This window comes from Bos taurus, chromosome 16, assembly GCF_002263795.3.
Source record: "Bos taurus isolate L1 Dominette 01449 registration number 42190680 breed Hereford chromosome 16, ARS-UCD2.0, whole genome shotgun sequence".
In the NCBI taxonomy this organism is placed as follows: Eukaryota; Metazoa; Chordata; class Mammalia; order Artiodactyla; family Bovidae; genus Bos; species Bos taurus.
The window spans coordinates 48675187-48699141 of record NC_037343.1 but is presented as its reverse complement, the minus strand read 5'-3'; the positions used below and the strand labels follow the sequence as shown (position 1 = coordinate 48699141).

Sequence of the window (23955 nt, the reverse complement as noted above, 5' to 3'; positions counted from 1 at the left end):
GGGGTCGCAAAGAGTCAGACACGACTTAGTGACTGAACTGAACTGAACTGAACATTTTGAGATAGTGTGGCTGGACTAGTAAATAAAATTGACATGAGACAGATGAATAGGAGAACAAGAAACAAATTTTACTTCTTTCACATGGAGGTTCCACAGAGATGGGATCTAAGAAGGGACCAAAGCAGGCAGCTTTCATGCTTTTTATGTGAAGAAACCATACATTCGTGCAGAATGATAGGACCGAGAAACTCAGGTTTCAGCGCTCGTTTTGAGAAGAATATAAACAGCTTTAGTCCATGAAAGAGGTCACCAGGTTTGTTGACATATGTTTCTCAGCCCCAATTTCCAGATCTTTTGTGGGAAATTTGTCCTTCTACCTCCAGACTCAGGGAGAGCACCTTTCACATGAGAGATGTATATCCTGCTTTCAGAGAGACAGAGAGTCAGGGTGTCCCTCTTGGGTTGGCTGTTTCTTAAGTAACTTTAACTCAAAATAATCATGAGCCATGGGGCACATTTGGGGGTGGGCGGCCTGGGCCCCCATAGGCTTTGGCACATCTTCAGGCAGGTCCAGCCGCCTCTTTCGCAGCATGACATTTGCAGTAGCTTTTCTGTGTGTGGCAGGGATATTCTCAATATGAAAAGGTAAGAATTCAGTGTTTGTCTAGAAAATAACACCCTGTCCTTCAGGGCAGGAGGGGAGGTGGTGGGGCCCTGAGGGGCTGTGGCTGCTGAAAAGGGTGAACTTTCCCTGGAAGGAGTGAGCTGGAAACTGGACAGACAGAGTTTGAAGGAGAGGATCTCAAGGAGGCCAGCCAGCAGCCTTTGGATGGAAACGATGAAGCCATGAAGGGTTCCCCCCAGCAGTGGGGCCTCCTCTCCCTTCATCCAGAGTGGGTATATGGACCTAATTGCCAACCCAGCCACACCAATGACAAATGCCTCCAGTTCCCCCTGGAGTGGGCAGCTGGGGACAGAGGCCAGAGACGCTTGTCCCATCACAGTCCTCCTGGATCCACCCCGTGGCATGTGCATCAGCACATGGCTCAGCTGTCTGCTTTCTCTGGACCCAGAGGCCCCTTCTTTCCCTCCGCAGAAACCCCTCCAGATCCAGTTGTGGTGCGCATGGATTGTCCATAGGGAAAAAGCTCAGATCACAGGCACTGAAAGATGAAAGTCCATTTTCCTGCTGGGAGTAGGAAGGACAGACCATCAGCAATGAAAACACATTTCCATCCCTCCCTTCTTGGAGCTTTGCTTTTCTGAAGACAAGACTGAGTGAATGCTCACTTTTCTGTTGCTAGAAAAGCAAAATGCAAATAAGTCTTCTGAAAGTTGCTTCCATGTATAAGATTTTTGTGTGGCTTTCTACAACATACAAGGAAGACAGAGGGACACACAGATGGTGAGTAGGAATTGACCAAGTGAGTCCTTGACTGTTCCTTCAGTTCTACCCCAGACCTTCTGCATAAACTGCAGTCAGGCTATAACCGCACTGGGCCTCTTTGCTTTACGTTAAAGCATGACCTGGTAGGAAAAAACAAAACAAACAAAAGCCAGCATGAGTTTTCAAACCAGGCAGAACTGCATTCCAATGCTCTCCTGCCATGTCATCCGGGGAAAATTGTTTAATTATTCTATTCCCTGAGCTGAAATAAACAAGTATTAGAGTCCTCATCAGATTGTTACAAAGATTGAATCTGAAAATGTACTATCCAAACTTGCACAGAAGCCCTCAAAACCAGTAGTTTTTCCTCCTTTCCTAAATGAAACCAAGAATTAAATGACAGAGTGAGTAGCCCTTTGAAAAGTGGTCCTTTGCTCTTAGCGGTAAGGAGCAGAATATTTTCTTCTCCATCAACAGGAACTCATTTTTTACAAGCTTTAGTAATTTAAGTTGAAGGAATATTAAAACACATTAAAAAGCTGCTCAGAAGTGGTATATTTTCCCCATTGCTTAAGAGGAGAGATTGAAATGTTTTACTTTCTAAATGTGGTGTTCAATTATCAAACCAGCCCAGAAGGGTCAAAAAAAAAAAAAAAGTTTGTCACTCAGTCGTGAGCAGTTCTTTGCAACCACCTGGACTATAGTTCTCCAGGCTCCTCTGTCCATGGAATTCTCCAGGCAAGAATACTGGAGTGGGTAGCCATTCTCTTCTCCAGGGGATCTTCCTCACGCAGGGATTGAACCTGCATCTCCTGCATTGCAGGCAAATTCTATACTATCTGAGCCACAGAGAAAGCCCTAGCAGGGTCAAGCCATTCGTGAATTCCTGCAGTGACTTTTCTGACCTGTGTACCTATACTGGCCTGCATTCTAATTACACGGCCTCTTTCTCCTTCCACGACACTGAGCTCATTGAAGGTGGCACCTTGTTTGGTCATCGTCTGGGGCCATGAGGGCTCCAGGGAAAGTTCCTGGGACTCATTTCAGTGAGTTGAAGCACACACATCATTCTAGGAAAACACACGTATTACTTTCTCCTGCCCAGCCAGACATTAGTTAGTTCAGTTATCAGTCATGTCTGACTCTGCAGCCCCATGGACTGCAGCACACCAGGCTTCCCTGCCATCACCCACTCCAGCCAGACCTGGTCTTTAATAACTCTGGAGTTTGTGTCGTTTAAGAATCTTCTGGTCATGAACTGTCAAAACCCCACTTCAAACCAGCTGAACCCAGGAGGGACGTTTATGAGCCGTCCTAACCCTGTGACCAGAGGTGGAAGACCAGCTGAACCCAGGAGGGACGTTTACGAGCCCTCCTAACCCTGTGACCAGAGGTGGAAGGGCGCCAACAGCCAGCAGCGCCCAGGATTTTCTGACTAGTTCCTGAGAGCTGCTGTGACAAAGCACCTCAGACTGGGTGGCTTAAAGTACCACACACTTGTGCTCTCACACTTCTGGCTGCAGAGGCATCAGCAGGTCCGCGCTCGTTCTGGAGGCTCCAGGGGAGGGTCCTTTTGTGCATTTCTCGTGGTGGCTCCTGATGACGCTCAGTGTGCAGACCCGTCACCCCAGTCTCTGCCTCCGTCATCACATGGCCATCTCTCCCCTGTGTATGCCTCTGTGTGTCTCTCCTCTTCTTATAAGACCCATTACATTGGATTTGGAACCCCCTTTGCTCCAGTATGGATGCACTTTAATCACACCTGCAAAGATCCTACATTTGGAGGTTCCAGGTAGGCATGCATTTGGGGACCCAATTCAATCCATAGCTCCTTTCCTCGCTTGATTTCTCTTGGTCTCTCCTTACTGCTTCTGGGTCTCATTCTAAGGCTGATTCTACCCCCATCATTGCAAAATGATGCTAAGCCAATGCCATGAGCCCTGCATCCTCCCTTAACCAACACAAGAGTGGGTCCAGCTGCCAGGAGGAGGCCCCCCTCCCCTGGCTGAAATGCTTCTCCCTGATGATACCCGGAATCAAATGGTGCTTAAACACCTGAATAATTTAAATGGCAATTCAAGGAGCCCTGCCAGCAGAGACAACAAAATGACACTCCAGACCTCATCCAGCCACTCTGCCTCACCCCTAGGGGCTAATCAGGGACCTGGCTTTGTCTTTCAAAGGGCCGGAGGCACTCTTATTATCAACCCTGCTTTGTTCCCTACCACATCTGAAGTGCTTTCCTTGTTTCCAAATAAATAAAACAGCAGTGATGAACTGTCATTTCACCAGCTTTCAATTAGAAGGGAAAACACACAGGAAGGTGGGAAGGTGGAAATCAACTCAGATGTGGGGGAGCTGGGCTCACATGCTGGGTCCCTCCGGCTAGGATGGGGTAGGTTAGAAAGAGAGCAGCCCCCAGGCCAGCCACACATCCTGTTTGGGTCAAAGGTGAGACACAGACAAGGCGTTCAGAGGCTTTGAAGTTCTTAGGTCCCCACCTGGCTCTCTCCTCTGCCCCTGCCTGTCCTCTGTTCCCCCTGCTCTCTCGGCCTCTGCCTACCCTGCCCCACCCCTCCTCTGCCTCTGCTCTGAATCTGTCTATATTATCAGCCCAGGACAACAGCTGCTTTGACAACCAAGGTCACAGTCTTCTCTGGGCTGTGCACAGCTGGGTCCCGGGTGGCCCCATCAGGGGGTGTGCTTTGCAGAGAGACAGTCTGGGGTGGGGAATCAGTCCTGCCCAGAGCTGGGATTACTCACACTAGAAGACCACCCCTGAGAACACTGGGGTGGGGGAGCTCCTGGGCAGAGCAGATAAGGCTGCACTGAGGTCTCTCCATTTCTGTAAAGCAGCCCACCTCCCAGGTGCCAAGTCACCAGCATGGGGGCCTGCATGGTCCAAGTGAGGGGGACGTCGGCAGGGGTGATGCTGGGGACACTTGCATGAGGGCCTCTCCTGATGTCCTCCTACTGCCCCCTGCCCTACCCTACCCTGGGGCCTCAGCCGGTCCTGCCGTGACTCCCAGGTATCCACAAGGTCCCCTGAGGTAATCAGCAACACGATGAAATGTGCACCATTCAGCACCATCATTCCATGAGGGCGTCAACCTCTAGAAGGGTTCACCTGTCAGTAAACAGAAAGATAATGTTAGAACCACGCAGGGAGCAGGATGCCAAATGGAAACACGTGAATTGTCAGGTGCACGAGGGGGACAGGGAGTTGGCAGTTCTGCTGTAAATCAGGTCTATGCTTTGCACTTGACATGTAATTGTTATCTTGCTCTAGAAGTAACTGATAAAACAAACAGTGATCCAGTTTGTCTCACCAGTCCTCCCCGCCCCCCCACCTTCAACTAAGAGCTGACGTAGACGCTGTGCCTTTTACAACCTATTCGGTGGGGGCAGAGAAAGTGCCTTTAACTCCACTCAGTCAGTTTGGGATCCACTCAGTGAAGGAGAGTTAGATTCCAAAGTCTGCAGGGGCTCTAAGTGGGGACTTGTCGCCTTGGCACCAAAGGATGCTGCCCTCCTTCTCCACTGAGTCAGCAGCCTGGACCGCCTCTCTGCACCTGCACAGGCCCCCTCCTCCTGACTCTGGTCCCTCACCAGCCATTCTTTGTACTGAACTTTCTTGCTCACCTACTGGTGGTTCCTCGATTGAACCCAAATGGATACAAGATATCCGGATGCAGAAGAGAAGCCCCAGCCCTCAGACAGTACCATCAGCCTTAGGAACGTGCAGTCACCCTGCCTCTGAGAGGTGTAGCCTCTGGTCCACCTTGGCCACATCCCCCTCCTTGGCAGGTCCACACTTGCATCCTCACGGGGCTTCAGGATGCTGCCAAGCCAGTGGGGACCTCGGAGCCTGTGAGAACAGGGGATATGGAAATCCAGCATCTCGATGTCATGTTCCCCATCTGTAGAAACAGAGGCGAAAACCGGCCTGCAAACCGTCGTCATGGGGATGTGGTTAGACAAAGTGTGCCCAAGGCTGCATTCGTTTAACTGGGCCTGAGTGAGACCTGCCCTGTGGCCGGGACGTGGCTGACAGCTGTTGTACTTTCTGTGTGAGCTCGGAACCAGCCTGTGGAGGCTTGTGTGCGCGTGTGCGTAGTCACTTCAGTCGTGTCTGACTCTTTGTGACCCTATGGACCAGAGCCCACGAGGTTTGTCTGTCCGTGGGATTCTCCAGGCAAGAATACTGGAGTGGGTTGCCATGTCCTCCAGGGAATCCTCCCGACCCAGGGTCGAAGCCACGTCTCCTGTACTGGCGGGCAGGTTCTTTACCACTAGCACTGCCAGGAAAGTCTGTGGAGGCTCCCGCCTATAAACGTGGTGTGAAGGCAGGCCTAGCACCAGGGGTTCAAAGGTGAAGCTGAGGGGTCTTCGGCTCACTCTAAGAGCACGCAGTCCACATCCCCGGAAGAAAGGATTCCTGCAGAAGAGTGATTCACACCGGTGCCCTAGGAAACCACACACAGCCGGAGGGCACCAGCTTCGGAAGCCTGGACTTGGGGGAGGGGCTGGATGTGGGGGCAGGAGGAGAAGAGGGTCCCCAGGAAATGGCTCCAGAGCTGAATCTTCAAGTGTGATGAGAACAGAGACAAAGCGAGAACACGGGGACAGTCGGGAAGGCTGAGCATTTGGACCACAGAGAACAGTGTGTGCCAAAGTCCCATCCCATAAGAAACTACAGGATGTGTGACAATGTGGCGAGAACTCACTGTGGTGAAGTGTCACGTCTGAAGCTGGACCAAGTAACCTGAGCTGGAGGGGAGGGTGGATGTGACTGTGGGGGGCTCTGCGTGCTGTGGAGGAGCTCAGCCTCTATCATCCGGGCACTGGGGAGCCACAGAAGACCTAGAGAAAGAGCAGCAGTGGGCTCAGAGTGAACCCCAAGGCAGGGAGCTTTGAGGGGCAGGTGGGGGGCAGGGAGAGCGAGTGGTGGGGCAGGCAGAGCTGATAAGCCCTGAACCCAGGTGGAAAGGGTTGAAATAAGACAAGGGAGAAAGGCCAGAGGTACAGGGCAAGATCTGCAGAATCGACATTGATGATCAGGAGTGAGGAAGAGAAACAGAAGCAACATATATCAGGGTATATACGGTAGAACTGTTGCTACATGATCCTAACACAAGGGATGGATGTCGTAGGTTCATTATAGGATTCTGCACACCCAAGTTCCACTGCTCTCATTCATTGTGAACGTCTTTCCTCTACCGCACACAATTCTACTACCTGGGGAGTGAAGACACAGCCCACGGGCCCAGAAGGTCCTGTGCTAGCAAAGGAAACAAATAGACAGGTGTCCACAGACTCAGCTTTGAGTTCGGGCTCAGTCGGAGGGCAAGGAGGAGCCTGCCTGGAGGGGCGATGGTTTAAGCCAAACCTGGGAGGAATCAGGACAGGAGCCAGGAAAAGGAGGTGCGGGGGTGGGGGGGGGTCCTGGTGGAGGGAATGAGGGGGGCGGTTCAGTTCAGTTCAGTCACTCAGTCGTGTCTGAATCTGTGACCCCACGAACTGTAGCACACCAGGCTTCCCTGTCCTTCATGATCTCCCAGAGTTTCCTCAGACTCATGTCCATTGAGTCAATGATGCCATCCAACCATCTCACCCTCTGGAACGAGGCGCTAAGAATAGTCAGCTCACGAGGGTAGAGAAGCACATGGGCGGACACTGGGTTAGACTGCGCTGGGAGGGAGGACGGACCCCTCTGGGGAGATGGGGGCATCCTCCCAGTGGGCTGGCCTCAGGCATAGACACAGGCTCCAGGTGACGTGAACCCCCTGCCCCTTTCTCTGGACCCCCTCACGATCCCGCCCTGAAGGGATCCTGCCCAGGGGGCTCGGCTGCCGCAGAGGGGCATCTGCATCAAGAGCCAGGACATCCCTGAACCCATACCCGCAGGGCTCAGAAGGCCGAGTCCAATTCCAGCAGAACCCCCCACCCCCTCCTGCCACACCTGGCTGTACAGGAAGCCATCAGGAGGCTGTTTTGATTGGCTCATTTCAGCGGGCTCATTATTTTCACAGGGAACAATTTCTAACAATTTTCCTTGTCACTCAGGGTGCTTGCTGCTAGCTGAGTTTCTCGGGCCGTTATAAATACATTATCAGACACGTTCCGTAAGCACTTGCAGGTAAAAATAAACCCCCAGCATTTGCATCGCGGGGCACAGATGTGAGACGGCTTGTGTGAGACGTTTGCTCTCCGGGTCCTCCCTCCCTGGGGGTGAGGGGTGGTGGTCGGAGCTGCATCACCCCACGAGGCTGGGCCCAGGGCTCAGGGGCTTAGAAAGCTGGGTCGTGTGAGCCTCATCCTCATTCCCCTTCATGGTGGAGGCTCAGGTAGGAATTGAGTGTTTGTGATGTGAACCACTGGACAGGGCCCCAGTGACATCAAGAATACATGGGACCCATAGGCTGGTGGCATCTGCGCTCTCTGCTTTAGACTGTCTTGGGAACTTCCTGACAAGCAAACCCTCAAGGCAGTCCCGCTTAACTTGGGGCTTTGGGAGTCCACACCTATGTGTCCTATGGGCCAGACAGAAAGGACAGAGTCAGGTGGCAGAGCCAGAAGAACCAGCCCCAAAGCATAGTCTGGCACCATCTCACTGGGTGCTGTGTGGGTGGCCTAGGCTTCCCAAGTCTCAGTTTTGTCATCCGTGAAATGGGCATCGTCAGGCTTACCATGTAGCACTGCTTGATGTTCAGTTTATGACACAGCCTTTCACAGTTGTCCTTAAATGTTGTAGTGTTATTAACCGCTCACAAGGAAGGAAAGGTGCCCACTCTCATCTCTTGAGCATGTGACCGAGACCAGATTCGGTCGTCTCGCTAAGGCTCATGTCTGTTGCTTGTGGATTTGTGTCAAGAGCTAAGCCCAGTGGTATTGGGCTTATCTCTATAGGGTGTCTAGAGCTGCAAGTGCCTTGGGCCACAGGAAAGAGCAGGGGCCACGTATCTGTGGGGGGACATGGATCCCTGTTGGAGGGTCAGAGAAGAGCTTCAGGGATACGATGGAACTCCAGGCAGCAGGGAGAGGTCACAAATCTTTGCCTGAAGAAAGGAGGTTACAGGGAGTGTAGGCAGATAGAGGCAGGCAGGTTAGACACCTGGCAGACAGGTAGGACCCTGGAGCAGAGTCGGGCTCCTGGCAGACAGGTAGGACCCTGGTAGAAAGAAGGGTGGAGCAGGATATCTTGACAGAATTGAGTCCTCTCAGACTGTCCATGGTGATGGAATTCTGCACTGGTGGGGACCTCTTCTCTTGCATCCTTCCTCCCCTCTGACTGTGCTCTTGTTGACTGAGTACTAACCCCATGGCCACACTGTGCCTTATCAGCTCATGGCATCTTAGCAAACCCAGGCTCTGTTGCATGAATAGATGGCCAACATTCAGGAAGCTTGAGCCACTTCCCAGGTCTGGGACCTAGATCCTTTTGATTTCAGTTAATGAGAAGGGTAGTTGTCTTCATGCATGAGTGCTCAGTCATGTCCGACTCTCTGCAACCCCATGGATTGTAGCCCTCCAGGCTCCTCTGTCCATGGGATTTCCCAGGCAGGAATACTGGAGTGGGTTGCCATTTCCTTCTCCAGGGGCTCTTCCCTACTCATAGATCTAACCCACATCTCTCATGTCTCCTGCACTGGGAGGTGGACTCTTTACCACCGACTCCAGAATAGGGAAATAACAGCAAAGGTACAATGAACTTTCTAGAGTGGTAGAGACATCCATATATTGGTCATGTCGGTGTGTACATATGTCAAAGTTTATTGAACTGTACACTTATGAGCTTTTGATTTCAGCGTACTGTAAATCAGACCTTAATTTAGCAACAACAATAATGTAGCTGTTCAACATCACTCATTATCAGAGAAATGCAAATCAAAACCACTATGAGGTACCATTTCACACCAGTCAGAATGGCTGCGATCCAAAAGTCTACAAATAATAAATGCTGGAGAGGGTGTGGAGAAAAGGGAACCCTCTTACACTGTTGGTGGGAATGCAAACTAGTACAGCCACTATGGAGAACAGTGTGGAGATTCCTTAAAAAACTGGAAATAGAACTGCCTTATGATCCAGCAATCCCACTGCTGGGCATACACACTGAGGAAACCAGAAGGGAAAGAGACACGTGTACCCCAATGTTCATCGCAGCACTGTTTATAATAGCCAGGACATGGAAGCAACCTAGATGTCCATCAGCAGACGAATGGATAAGAAAGCTGTGGTACATATACACAATGGAGTATTACTCAGCCATTAAAAAGAATACATTTGAATCAGTTCTAATGAGGTGGATGAAACTGGAGCCTATTATACAGAGTGAAGTAAGCCAGAAGGAAAAACACCAATACAGTATACTAATGCATATATATGGAATTTAGAAAGATGGTAACGATAACCCTGTATACGAGACAGCAAAAGAGACACTGATGTATAGAACAGTCTTATGGACTCTGTGGGAGAGGGAGAGGGTGGGAAGATTTGGGAGAATGGCATTGAAACATGTGAAACGTCATGTATGAAACGAGATGCCAGTCCAGGTTCAATGCACGATGCTGGATGCTTGGGGCTGGTGCACTGGGATGACCCAGGGGGATGGTGTGGGGAGGGAGGAGGGAGGAGGGTTCAGGATGGGGAACACATGTATACTAATTAAATAATTTTCTATTAAAGAAAAAAAAAATAATGTAGCTGTGAGATTGCCTGTATCAGAGCAAAATAAGCAGAGTTTGGATGGTGTGTGTGCTGATCATTTCACCTGTCCTTTCTTCATAGTGAAAGGAGGGCATTAAAGACAATTAAAATGACGTATTTTTGAAGTATTTTTTTGATAAGTGGGTTTTCATATATGTGTGTGTGTGCTCAGTCATGTTCAACTCTTTGCAGCCTCATGAACTATAGTCGTTTAGGTTCCTCTGTTCACGGAATTTTCCAGGCAAGAATACTGGAGCGGGTAGCCATTTCCTCCTGCAGGGCATCTTCCTGATCCAGGGATCAAACCTATGTTTCCTGCACTGCAGGCAGATTCTTTATCACTACACCCTGGGAATTCCCTAGGTAGATCCATTGGAATTTTTCTGAAGAACAAGCATTTTTTTCAATAGACTCTTAACATCTAAAAATTTTCTGTAAAATAGCTTGGTCTTTCATCAAAATTGTGTATTCTTTTGCTAATACATTTGAAATTGTTGACACCTTACACTGACTTCTCTCTCCTAGACCATAACATATTTAATTGAGACAATTATCTCTCCGCGGGTGCAGGGGGATGTGGTAAGCTCAGAATAAGCAAATTTTGCTCTCTACAGAGGGCATGTTCATGGGTTTTGTTTTTCCATGGTTGAAATGTATAAATATTTTACCCAAATGCATGTACAGAGGCTGAGAGTCTTTCTTCGACAAACAGTCTTAACAAGATAAAACTCATCAAATAAGTTGTCTGTTTTGAAGTCATTTCTATATATGATTCTCTTGAATGTTTCTCCAAATTTAGATGCTGCAAACTTGTAGATCTTTTAATTTGGTTCCATTCTGGCATGGAATATAAATTTGTTTAATTAAAAATAGGATTTCATTAAAAGATGCTTTCTACTAGTTGAGATATTCCAAAGCACAATTATGTAATTTTTAAATTAAATCTGAGGCTGTCGGGGCTCACATGGTTTCATTGGTTCCCTCCCTCCCTTGCTTGCATGGGGATAAATTTAATGTCTTCCTGTTTGCAAGCTTTGTTTTCAATAATGATAATTTTCCAAAAGCCTCAAAAGCTGAAGTTTTTGTTGTTGTTTTTGCTCTCCTCGTTGGATTATTGAATGCAGCCAAAACACAGAGGATTTGTTTACAAAAGGGTTCAGTGCTGTTATAGGACACTCTAGATTGATTTACAAAGAAGCTCTTCAAAGGTTCAAACATTTCCAGACTCTTATTCATGGTGAGCAGCAAGAGAGAACCCGTACTGCCACACTGAAGGGCTTTTTAAAATTCAATATCCGCTTGTCATAAAATGTTGCAATTCAGTTACTCTAAGTATATACAGATACACAGTTGTAAATTTCCAACCACTGTAACTTCTATCACTTGACTGTTAGATTGTCTCAACTTTTCAGACACGTTTGAATTACCTGTGTTCCACAACCTGTTCTTCCACTTCTGTTTGGTATGTTTTGTGAAATGGAGTATTTCCTGCTGTATCAATAAAAAAGGATGTCACAGCCATCAGCTATTTTGGCCCTCCAAAAGTGAGTTTCTGAGCCTGGAGGATGCCCAGAAAGAACAATGCCTGCATTCTGGCAATTATGAGGCCGCTGCCACTCTCTATGGTGATTGAGAAACTAAGGATGTGAAAACTCAGATCTAAGGATATTGGCCATGGATAGCGGAGATGTATATGAAAGTAATGATTTCACTGAACCCAGACCCTTATATCTTCTCATGCGCAGAAAAACACTAAATTTCTTAACTTGAGATATCTGGTTTTCCTTAATTTACAATAATCTTTTGACCTTCCGACTACTTGCCTTGTTTCTAACTTCTATATAACCTGACTCTGCAACTCCACGCCCTCCCCACCCCACCCCACCCGCCACCCCCAACCCCCTCCCCACTCCCGCCTCCCTCTGCCGCCCCCACTTCCCCACGACCTCCTCAGAGCAATTCTTTCAGAGATCCTTGAGATGCTGTCTCCCAGGCTTGAAGTCCTAAAAATTACCCCCGAATAAGACGTAACTCTCAATTTCTAGGTTGTGACTATTTTTAAGTCAACAGTTTCTTACTTTAATAAGAATGTGGCTTCCAACTTGAAACTCGTATCAAATATATGTTCATATTATGACCACATCAACTAAACAAACAAATCGCACAACCTAAAAGTTGAGAATTTTATTTTATTTGTCAGAAAAAAACTGAGTACTCAAGCTCGGGATGCAGTCTCTCAGCTCAGGGGGACTGTTCCTAAGAGGCAAGGGAGGAGCCAGGATATACAGGGGTTTTTGCAGCAAAGACCAGGGAGTAAGGACACCAAAAGATGTTAGAACCATCTCAAGTCTAGGAATTTAGCACTTTTCTGTAACTGGGAAGATGCAAGAGTCTGAGCTCATTGAAACCATCTTTTTGATTTGCACCTTAGCTTTCTGGGGCCAGAATGCTCTTCTTCCCCATCCTGAGTTCCCTCAGGACTCACTGTAGTGACCTGGGGGCTGGGAGGACGGGGCTGTAGTGCCTGGATGGTTGCAATGTCCTTTGTTTTCTGATAAGGCAGGCAGCCTTGTTTTATTCACAACATAATATAATCAATCAGTTTTACCCTCAGTGTGGAATTTTCATCCGATTCTGCAATAGCACTCAGCGTGGTCTCAGGTGTTTTGCTTCCAACAGAATGAAACACCTAAAGCTGTAACTTTTTTAATATAAATTTTATTTATTTTTGGTTGTGCTGGGTCTTTGTGGCTTCGCGGGCTTTTTTCTAGTTGCAGAGAGCAGGGGCTGCTCTCTAGTTGTGGTCTCTAGCTTCTCATTGAGGTGGCGTCTGCTGTTGCAGAGCACGGGTTCTAGAGCACGTGGGCTCAGAAGTCGTGGCTTCCAAGCTCTAGAGCACAGGCTCAGCAGTTGTGGTGCACGGGCTCAGCTAGTCTGTGGCATGTGAGATCTTCCCGGATCAGGGATTGAACCCATGTCTCCTGCATTGGCAGGCAGATTCTTTACCACTGAGCTACCAGGGAAGCCCCTAAAACTGTATTTTTAGTTTAGCAAATGAATCACGAAATACTGAGCCCTTTTGGAATTCACAGATATTGTACCAGAAATAATCTGATGTCATGATGTCAAAATGGCTTCCTTTCCAGTTCCCAAAGCCTTCTTCCCAATGTATCAGGGGCCCTGATATATTGATGGCTAACTGCTTCATCCTTCCTCCATGCCCAAGGAAACTTAAAATCTGAACTGAGCAGCCTGAGTTTGGGAATGTTGATGGAAAACCTAACGCTCAACCTAAAAGTTAGTTATGTTTTATTTGGTGGACTTTCTGAGGACTTCAAGCCTGGGACACAGCATCTCAGATAACACTGAGAAAATTGTGCTGAAGGGGCAAGGGGAGGGGAGCCGGATATACAGGGTTTTTTGCAACAAAAGACTAGGTAATAAGAACATCAAAAGATTACTGTTAATTAAAGCAGATCAGAGATCTCAAGTTAATGCATTTAGAGCTTTTCTATGTATGGGAAGATGCAAGAGTCTGGGCTCACTGAAATCATTCCTTTGATGTGCACCTTAGCTATCTGGGGCCAGGAGCCTGTGCTTTCTCATTTTAGTCCCCTCAGGGTGCACCATCGGGAGGGTGTGGCTGTAGCAGCTGACTGCCAGATGTGGATGGGGAGCGGGGTTGCTGCTGCCTCCATCCTGAGTTCACTCTGGGCTCACAGTCAGGGTGGCTATAATGTGGTGACTTGATGGTTGCTACATCCTTTGCTTACTGATATGGCAGCAATATTTTTCAATCACAGGAAGAACAGCATTTGATCTAAATTTAAAAAAACAATCAAATCAGCATTTGATCTAAATGAAAAATCTGGCCTTATGGGCACACATGCAAGAAGCCTTCTACAGCCACTCATGGTAAGTACCCATCTTTGAGCAAATTCTTCTTAAATGACCATTAAGGTAGGATGTAGGGGCTGCCTTACAGTCAGCATCCTGCCTGTGGCCCACAGGCAGAGGGGCCATGTGGAAGGGCTCTCTGCACCAGCTGCAGCTTCATCGCAACTTTAATGACAGACAGAAGCTCAGTCCTTGCTTTTTCATTAAATGTGTACTTTCATTATTTTAGCTCATTGCTGCCCAAAGAGTTCATTAACAAAATTTTAAAAGCATTAGCAAATAATAAATACTTGGTGATATATTTGCTCTGATGATAAAGAAAGTCTCATTTGTAGCCGAGTCTGTGGCTGCTCCTGTTTATCTGTTCTGAGCAGGACTGTGAGTGCATGCTAAGTCCCTTCAGCCATATCAAACTCTTTGCAACCCCATGGACTGTAGCCTGCCAGGCTCTTCTGTCCATGGAATTCTCCAGACAAGATTGGGGTGGGTTGCCATGCCCTCCTCCAGGGGATTTTCCTGACCCAGGGATCAAAGCCCAGTCTGTTATGTCTCCTGCCCTGGCAGGTAGGTGGGTTCTTTATTTCTAGAGCCACCTGGAAAGCCCCTCTGAGCAGGACCGCTGATCTCTGATCTTCACCGGGCTTCACACACTTCTGCTTGGAGGGTCCCTCTGGCCCCACTGGCCACATCAGCTACCAGCTGGGGGCTTCGAGGTCTTCCAGGTGGTGGTCCTAGCCACGGCACAGCTGGCTGTCCACCAGGTCCGCCAAGGGAAGGCAGTAACTCAGGATATTCTTCTCTTCACCTGAGGGAGGCCAGATGGAGGACGTACTTCCTGCCACTCATGCCCGAGAGGTACCCCATGGTGGTCACCACTCAGAGGCAGGAGAAACGTCCTGGGTCTGGAAAGGGTTGAAAGCAAGGCTGGTCCATCATCATCAGTGGTCTTTCAGCTTGAATCCCATGTTAAATTAAAACTGCTCACTGCCTGCTTCTCATGCACGAGGAGACAAGAGCATCGTGGAAGCCTGGGGCCAAAAGCTGGCATCTGCTGGACCACATGGCTTATTTCAACATGAACATTCGTCATAATACTCTGTTTGAAAATGAAAAATCTGGCATAAATGCCAAACTGATGGGGTGTCTTGCAACACATGTAGACTGGGCCAAAGGTCACCCTTATGGGCTCAATGCTTGTCCCCCCCAAATCCATATGTTGAAATCCTAACCCCTAGTATGATGATATTAAGAGGTGAGGCCTTTGGGGTTGATGAGGCCATGAGGGTGGAGCCCCATGAATGGAATTTGTGATCTTATAAAAGGGACTACTTCTTTGCCCTTTCTGCCACATGGAGGGAGAGCATGGAGACGGCCATCTATGAACCAGGAAGCTGGTCTCACCAGATTCCAGGTGCCTCAGTCTCAGACATTCAGCCTCCAAAACTGAGCAATAAATATCTGTTGTTTGTAACCCCCCAACTCTGTTATAGCTGCCAGAATGGCTGAAGAAAGTCTCCCTCCTGAGGGACAGCTGACCACCCCTATCTGGGGGTGTCCATCTTCCTTGAGCAGCAGCAGCTGAAAGCCTCTCCCCTCCAGCCCCTCCAGATGGTTGAGTTGACCCTATACCTACTATCAGCCCCTCCTGCGATGACAGACAGTCTTTAGTACTCTCTGTTTTTCCTTAACACACACCCCAGAACTCTGGCCAGACCTTACACATTAGAATTTCCAACAGCAGGAACACCGGCTCTTCTGGGGCCTTCTCCATCCCAAAGCCCTGAATGGGAAAGTCCATGGTAGGGCTCATTTGGGAGGTTTGATGAGCTGGGCCTGGACTTGAGGTCCATCTCTCTGCTCTGCTGGCTGACACGTGGCTTGACTCCAGAAAGAGAGGTGGGGAAACCTGGCTCGTTGTGCGGGGATGAGGTCCTGTGAATGGAGTGGCGTGCACTCACGGCCTGGAGAGGTTCCACAAACCCTGCTCCAGTTATATCTCCTCCACATGGCTGGGGTGCAGCTGGCTGGATCCTCTTATCAGGACACACAGGGCTGCGGCACATGGCTCCTCCTAGGGAGGGAAGCTGTACAAACATCGCCGCCTTTGGGCAGGTAACATCTCCCATCCTGCTAGTTTTTGCAGACGTGCAAATGAAAACTCAGAGTCTTCCTTTGTCTCAGGCAGAGTCACACAGCTGCTTGGCTCGGGGTGGAGGTCTGAGCTCAGGTGTCTCTGGCTCCTGCATCTGTGTCCAGGTGAGCATCTAATCCTACCTGCTGTACCTCGTTAGCTCACTCAAAGGTCACCCCAAGCCTGCGGCAGCTGCTGCCTCTGCACATGGTCCACTTCTCCGCTCACTGGTCTCACCCTGTGCCCCCCAACTCACCAGCATGACCAGGGAAGGTGGGGAAGTCGCCTCCAGATGTGGCTCCCTCCAGGCTCCACCTGCCCAAGCAAGAGAGACTGTTCTCAGCGCACAGAAACCCCTGTCTGGAGATGGGCTGTGTTTGGAACTTCTCTGCTGGAGCAACCCTGGGAGGAAGTTGCGGCTGGCATTCCCCAGGGCACCTCCCACGCGGGTTAGTCTCTCCTACGACAGAAAGGAAATCAATCCTCCCGGAGCTGCTTTGCACGCGACGTGCGTTGAGAGAGGATACAGGGCAATTTGTCCAAATTACAAACAGGAAGACTTTCCAGACGGATCCATTGCAATTAATGGTGAAGCTTTAATTCCAGGCACTTGTGTGACAAGAAGAGTGACAGCTGCAGAGGAGCCCGGCCCTCCCTCCCTCCCGGTTCCCAGATCCAGCAGTGAACTGAGACGCTGAGCGCTCCGTGGGAGCCTGCCCCTCCCTCACCACAGGTTTCGCTTTTATGGAGCACCTAATATGTGCCCAACAGAGCTGAACACAGTCAGTGTTTTCAGGGTCTGTCCAAGCAGGTCTGGGGCAGAAACGTAAGGCTGGACCTGACCCAGGGGATGAGGTGAGGACAAGGTGACCGGGCTTTGGAGTCTTCCTCCATGGGCTCCTGCTGCCCCAGAGCCGAGTTTGGAGTCCTTTCATTCCACCAGAGTTTACACTTCCCCCCTTATGTCTGGACACCGAGCTACCTGGTGTGCATGTAGAGACGACAGAGGCGTGAGCTGTGGCCACCCATGTGGAGGAAGCACGAGAGAGAATTATCAAGTGAGCTGCAGAGGATGCCCTGGAGGCCTTGATCTGGCCAAGATGTGACTGGTCAGGGTGGGATGCAAGCCTGGCCAAGCTGGAGTGGGGTCTGGGGAGGGCAGGCCCAACACGGTCACCAAGGAAGTGGGAGAAGCCGGCACTGGCTATGCCAGTGCGGAGGAGGATGAAGGAGATGAGGGTCCCACCCTCCGGAGGAAGAGATGGAGCAAACACAACGGTTCAGCTCCCACTCAACTCACTGTGCTTGTGCAGAGGGGTCCTGAGAGCTGATGGTCAGATATTCAGGAGTTTTGTGAGCAGGTTTCTCTGTGGTTTGTAGCTTGAACTGGCTCCCTTGGGAGTATTGACACCGTGGAAATTAGCAAAGACAGTAAAACAAAGCATGTCCTTTTTCTTCCTTTTCCAGCCAATTCTCCAGCAAGGAGAAGGAGGCAGTCCCCCAGGAGGAGGGGAGGACAGGCATGGGGTGCAGCAGTCCAAGGGGGTGTGCAGGGGGTGACTCTGGGGGGTGGACCGCAAGGAGAGGTGACTGGGCCAGCTCGTGGAGGAGCAGCAGCCCCGCCCGGGTGCAGGCCGCCACGGCCCATGTGCAGCCACCTGGCTGTCCTCTGCAGGTTTGCAGGGACTGGGGGTCACAGCTGGGAGGGCCCTTCCTTTGTGGGGATAGGAGCAGTCAATTCCACAAAGGAGTCTGCGCCTTCACAGCTGTGCTGGGGGATAGGTTGGCTGGGAAGGCTGGACCGGCTGCACGTGTAAAGGCCACCCCTTTCTCCTGCCACGTGGACAGTGAAAACACTCCCACGATCAGCTCTGTGTCTCCAAGCAGTTAGCATGGATTCTGAGATGTTCCAGAGTGAGGAGCTGAGGGGGTGGGTAGAAAATAGGGACACTGGCCCCAGGCCACACAACAGGGCCTCTCAGCAGAACAGAAACAGGTCCAGGTGGGCTGGCTCTGCACCCCCATGTGGAAGCTGAGGCCTCCCCTCTACCGAGAAGTTCAGGCCCTGGGTCCCTCCAGAACCTACTCACTGGATTTCGAAGCAACAAGGTTTTTATTGTGCCACTTGAAATTAAAATCTCTCCATTTTGCAGAATTGTCAGCTGCTGGAGGAAATAAAACTTCATAGGCTTAATCATTTCAAGACAACATTTCAAGACGGGCAGTGACATGCCGGGGAGTGCAAGTTGCCCCACTTTCAGCAGAGACAGATCACAGAAAACAATTACATCCATAAGTTCCATTTGAGGGTTTAATGGAACAAGCCTGCCCTGCATTGATAAATAGCTCAGGCAGAGAAGCAGGCCACGGGGGCGAGGCTTCAGGGAGGGAGGAGGAAAGGAAGAGGGAGGGGGGAGGAGGGAAGAGAAAGAGAGGAAGGAGGGGGTGGCCTCTGCAGGGAGGAGGGAGGAGGAAGGAAGAGGGGGGAGAGGAGGGAGGAGGCGGATCTGTCTGCTGCGGCTGCCATAGCAAATACAGCAGACTAGTCCATGGGGTCACTAAGAGTCGGACACGACTGAGCGTCTTCACTTTGACTTTTCACTTTCATGCATTGGAGAAGGAAATAGCAACCCACTCCAGTGTTCTTGCCTGGAGAATCCCAGGGACGGGGGAGCCTGGTGGGCTGCTGTCTCTGGGGTCGCACAGAGTCGGACACGACTGAAGCGACTTAGCAGCAGCAGCAGGGGCTTAAGAGGCGGACACATGGTATGCAGGGTTCTGGAGGCTGTACCTCCAAGGTCAAGGCCCCTGCAGACATGCTGTCTGGTGACGATCTGCTTCCTCTCTCGCAGACCTGCCTCATCTCACCATCTTCACCTGCATCTCTCCTGTCTTTCTTAAAGGCACCAATCCATCGGGAGGGTTTCACACTCAGGACCTCCCTTGGCCCTGCCTCCTGATAGCAGCCCATTGGGAGATAGGATTAAATTTCTTTTTCTTTTTAAAATGTATTTATTTACTTATTATGCTTCCCAGGCGGCACTAGTGGTAAAGAACCCGCCTGAGACGTAAGAGACTTGGCTTTGATCCCTGCGTCAGGAAGATCCCCTGGAGGAGGGCATGGCAACCCACTTCAGTATTCCTGCCTGGAGAATCCTCATGGACAGAGGAGCCTGGCAGGCCACAGTCCACAGGGCCTCAAAGAGTCGGAGATGGCAACAACAACGACGTTCGATCTGCAGCATGTGGTCCCCAGGACAACACTTGCTGGGAGTCATCCCATAACCCTCAGTGGCAGGGACCTGCTGTTTCATCGACTCTCCATTGGTGCGTGGCTTTGCCTCCAGGCCGCCCAGGGCTGTGGCTGCAGGCCCCCACGTGTAGGGAGAGGAAGGCAGGTGGCATATGCCGACAAGTCCTGTCCTCAGGCCGAGGGGAGCTCAGTCTCTGGGGGCAGGTCCCAACTCTCCTTCTGCTCCCTCATCTGTTACCAGCTGTTACCATGCAGGATGCTAAGCTGAATGTGAATTGCAGATAAACCACACGTATGCACACGCTGGTGTTGACAACCTGTGCCACATTTGCAGTATATTCATAAAAAGTTACTGTTATTTATCTGAAGTTCATGTTTCACCAGCATCCTGTGTTATCCTGCAGCCATTGACCCAGGCAGGCCTCAGCTTCCCTGAGCCTCAGTTTCCTCCTCCCTAGACAGTGTCTACCTGTGGAGACAGGATGATTCCAGAAGGCAGGGGGCAAAGCCTAGGGCAAGCCTGCTTAGCCTGGTGGTGAGTAGGTCTTGGTTGTCCTTCCAGTGTCCCAAACACCCAGTAGACCACCACATAGCCAAGCAAGGTGACCACATGAGGGCAGGCTCAGGCCAATGGTGGAAGAAGTCCATTAGTTAAAGCCGTGGGGCTGGGGGATGGACAGGAACAACACCACAAAGATACAGGCTTGAGAGAAGGCTCTGAGTCAAGGAAGACATGCCCTGGTGCGGGGATGGGGGTGGGGGGTACGGGGATTGGGAATCAGGTGTGGGAGGACTTTGCTTTAGCGTGTGGGGATGGAGGCCCTGGGCTGCTGGGAGAGGCTGTAAAGGCATCTGGGATGGAGGCCTGAGCAGGCTCGCTGGTGCCCTGTGGGTGGTATGGGATATTGAGCTGAACTGTGTCTAGAGAGTGTCCTGGATCCAGGAGAGAAGAGGGCAGAGTAGGTGTCAGGCCACAATCTCCAGAGTTGCCAACCATGATGTAAGGTCCTAGCATGGGACGGGAAACTCCAGGTATCCCAGCAGATAATGGAATGGCTGCTGGCCGCCTTATGAGACCTGCAGGCAGAATTCCAAAGTGGCTGAATGACTGTGGTTCATTCACCCTGGAGCCTGGTCAGAATGGTAACTTGCTTCTCGCCCATGGACCGTTGGGCTTCTGTAGATGTCATTAATGTCCCTAGTCGACTGATCTTGAGCTCAAGTCCATGGAATGCTCCAGGCCAGAATACTGTGATGGGTAGCCTTTCCCTTCTACAGGGGATCTTCCCAACCCAGAGATCGAACCCAGGTCTCCCACATTGCAGGTGTATTCCTTACCAGCTGAGCCACCAGGGAAGCCCAACAATGCTGGGGTGGGTAGCCTATCCCTTCTCCAGCAGATCTTCCCAACCCAGGAATCGAACTGTGGTCTCCTGCCTTACAGGCTGATTCTCTACAAGCTGAGCTAGCAGGGAAGCTCTGTCCAGGGTGAGACTGACCCAACTAGGGGAAGGTTCTTACAAGAGGGACTGGGGCCCTTCCCAAGTCACAGGCTCTGTCTCCTGCTGGCTTTGAGGAGGGAAGTGCCATGAATTCTACAGCGGCAAAGAACTGAATTCTGCCAACTATGGGAGCTCAGATGAGACCCCTGCCCCCATCAATACTGTGATGGAAGCCTTGCGAAACCACACCAAGGACCCAGCCTCTGACTCACAGCAATTGTGAAATAACTGACAGGCGTTTTAGACGCTGAGCAGGTGATGATCCTGAAGCACCACAGAGGCTGTGCATTTCCACGCATGAGTTCAAGGAGTGGGCAGGTGGCCACCAGAGGTGTGTTGGGCTGGGACTTTGGCCTGGGTGAAAGGCTGCACCGGACCACTTGCATTTGGGATCTGGAACCCACTATTCCATGTCTCCAGACAGACTAGGAGATGGGCATCATTCATTCATTTCAACACATTTTATGTAAAACAGAGCAAAAACCTGGTGGTGCTGCCCTCAAGGGGCTTAGACGCAGATAGGAAGGACCAACATCAACAGGTGGACGGGTGGCAGCTGCGGGAGTGGTCAAGGGCTTGCAGTGCAGGGAGGGCACTGGGAAGGGGGTGACAGTGCTGGGGCCCTGGGGGCCTCCTGGAGGAAGGAATTTGGTGCGATTGATCGGGAGCTTGGGGAGTTAACCCCCAGAGAGAATGGAGGTGAATCTTCCCTCAGATCCACCAGGGATGCAGGCTGGGTTGGACCCCAAGGCCTTCCCTGAGCTGAGTCAGGTGCTCCCCTCACCTGGGCCAGGTACACCTCAGGGAGTGGCCTCCTAGGGCTTTCATCAGGTCTCCTCCCACATGCGCTTCTACCTGGAAGTCAGAGGTTCTCCAACCACCAATTTCTCCTGAGGAGGAAAAGCAGGGAAAGGATGCAGAAGGCAGTGGATGAAGGGAATGGGCCCTTCCTCTTTCATTTAAAGGGGCCCAGGCTTTGGCCATCAGCCCGTTTCTATAACTGAGGACCCAGGTGGTGCAGCCACAGCCACTAATGCCCCCAGCTCTGCTTCTTCCTCTGTCCCAATTAAGATCCGAGTTTCCACGGGGATCCAGAAAGGTCCTCCTACCATCCGAGTCTTCTTTCTAAACAAGGCACTGCTCTTCCTTGCTCTCCGCACAGCAGGAAATTTGCATTTTTAATGCTCAGTGCTGCATGTATTGATTGAAATTGCACTGATTTGCATTTTCGAAGTGGTCAACCACTGGAGCTGTTTTTTTCTGATGTACGTTTCTTAGAAAATGAAGCCATGAGCCATAATCATGAGTGACAGAGGACTTGGAATGTGGAAGCAGCTGCTGGAGCCCTCCTTGGAGTAGGGGGTGCTGGGGCTCCTAGGGACACCAGCTCTTGGCCAGGAGCCAAGGCTTGGCGCCTGGGGTAAATGCTGAGCATCCTTCTCCGAGGGGTGTATCTTGCAGTGTTTTATAGGGGGACTGACAATTAGCCAGACTGCCAAGGTCAGAGGACTCTGGGGTCATTCAGCCAAGACCACATTCACTTCTGACACCAACACCAATTGGGGGGTGGGGTGGAATCCTCAAATCACCTTTAGGTTTGATAATTTGCTAGAAAGACTCACAGAACCCACTAAAGCTGTAACTCATGGTTACAGTTTCTTATGGGTCAGAACCAACCAGGGGCAGAGGCATGGGAGGGTAGAGTCTGAGTGGGCTCCAAATACAGAGCTTTCATTGTCCTCTCGCATGGGGTCAGGACACCCCCTCCTCTAGCACGAGGGAGTGACAACACATGCTGGGTATTACCCACCAGGCAAGCGCTCCTGAGCCCTGTGCCCAGCGCTTTCTCAGGGCTCCATGGTAGGCATGATTGATTGATTGACGATGGTTTGATTAGTGACCGACCCATTGAGTGCCCACCAGGTCCATCTCAGTCACCAGGTTGGCTGAGATGGCAGGACCCAGAGCACCTCTACCAAGCCATATGGGTGGTCTTTCCAGCATGGCCAGCCCCATCCTCCATGTTGGCCCTCCTGTCAGGATGACAGGTCACCTTCCAGAAGCCAAAGGCAAATATCAGACCACTCTTTTTTGCCATTCAGTTGCTAAGTCATGTCCAACTCTTTGCGACCCCATAGATGCAGCATGCCAGGCTTGCCTGTCTGTCTCCATCTCCCAGAGGTTGCTCATACTCATATCCATTGAGTCGGTGATACCATCTCATCCTCTGTCACCCCCAGACCACTCTTCAGGCAAGGCCAAGGCCAAGGACTTCACTGGACTCACCCCACCCAAGGCCAGGCCACACCCCTACAGCTCCCTCTGAAGGACCCCAAGGCAAGGAGAAATTTAAGACTATCAGATAAAGAGCCTTGAAGTCAAGTGGTGCGGCTGTGGGCAGGGGCTGTGGGGCTGTCTGCTGCCAAACAAGAAGGATGAACATACCCTGAACCAAGCCAGGGCATGGAGACTGGCATCCCAGCAATGTTTTCTAGCTGTGCCCCTGTTCACCCACCTGCCCTAGCTCTTGCTGCCTCCATGGTGAGGAGACCCTCTGACCTTAGCTACACCGGGCTGGCCCCTCCTCCCCAACTCAGTCTTCAGTCTGGGGTCACTTGCACAGTGAGGTCTCCCTGACCGCCCTGCCAAGGAAGCCGTGAGCCCACCCCTCCTCTTCCAGTTGCTCTCAGGCCCATCATTACTGTTGTTGTTTGTCCCTAAGTCGTGTTCCACTCTTTGCGACCCCATGGACTGCAGCCTGCCAGGCTCCTCTGTCTGTGGAATTCTCCAGGCAAGAATACTGGAGTGGTTGCCATTCTCTTCTCCAGGGGATCTTCATGGACCAGGGACAGAACCCGGCTCTGCTGCATTGCAGGTGGATTGTTTACCACTGAGCCACCAGGGAAGCCTTTGGGCCCATTACTTTTATTTCATTCATAGACTTGGGTGTGGAGGGCAGAGGGATATTAGTTTCTACTGATGCTCTAGCAAAAGTTCATAAACTTGGAGACTTAAAACACTTATTATCTTATTAAATAGGTAAAAATCTATTCTCTTGTAGTTCTAGATTTCATAGGTC

The 23955-nt window shown here is 50.6% G+C and overlaps 1 long non-coding RNA gene across 2 annotated transcripts; it reads right to left on the bottom strand.

The window, feature by feature from the left end:
- Positions 1 to 87: 87 nt before the first annotated feature.
- On the bottom strand, positions 88 to 11683 carry LOC132342473 (uncharacterized). 2 transcript variants are annotated; one of them, XR_009490860.1, is made up of 3 exons: positions 11521 to 11683; positions 4382 to 4514; positions 88 to 1527 (listed from the first exon to the last, which is right to left on the bottom strand). It is a non-coding gene; the product is annotated as an uncharacterized lncRNA (long non-coding RNA). The 2 variants fall into 2 exon arrangements; XR_009490861.1 differs by having other exon boundaries at positions 90 to 1189.
- Between the last annotated feature and the right edge of the window lie 12272 nt (positions 11684 to 23955).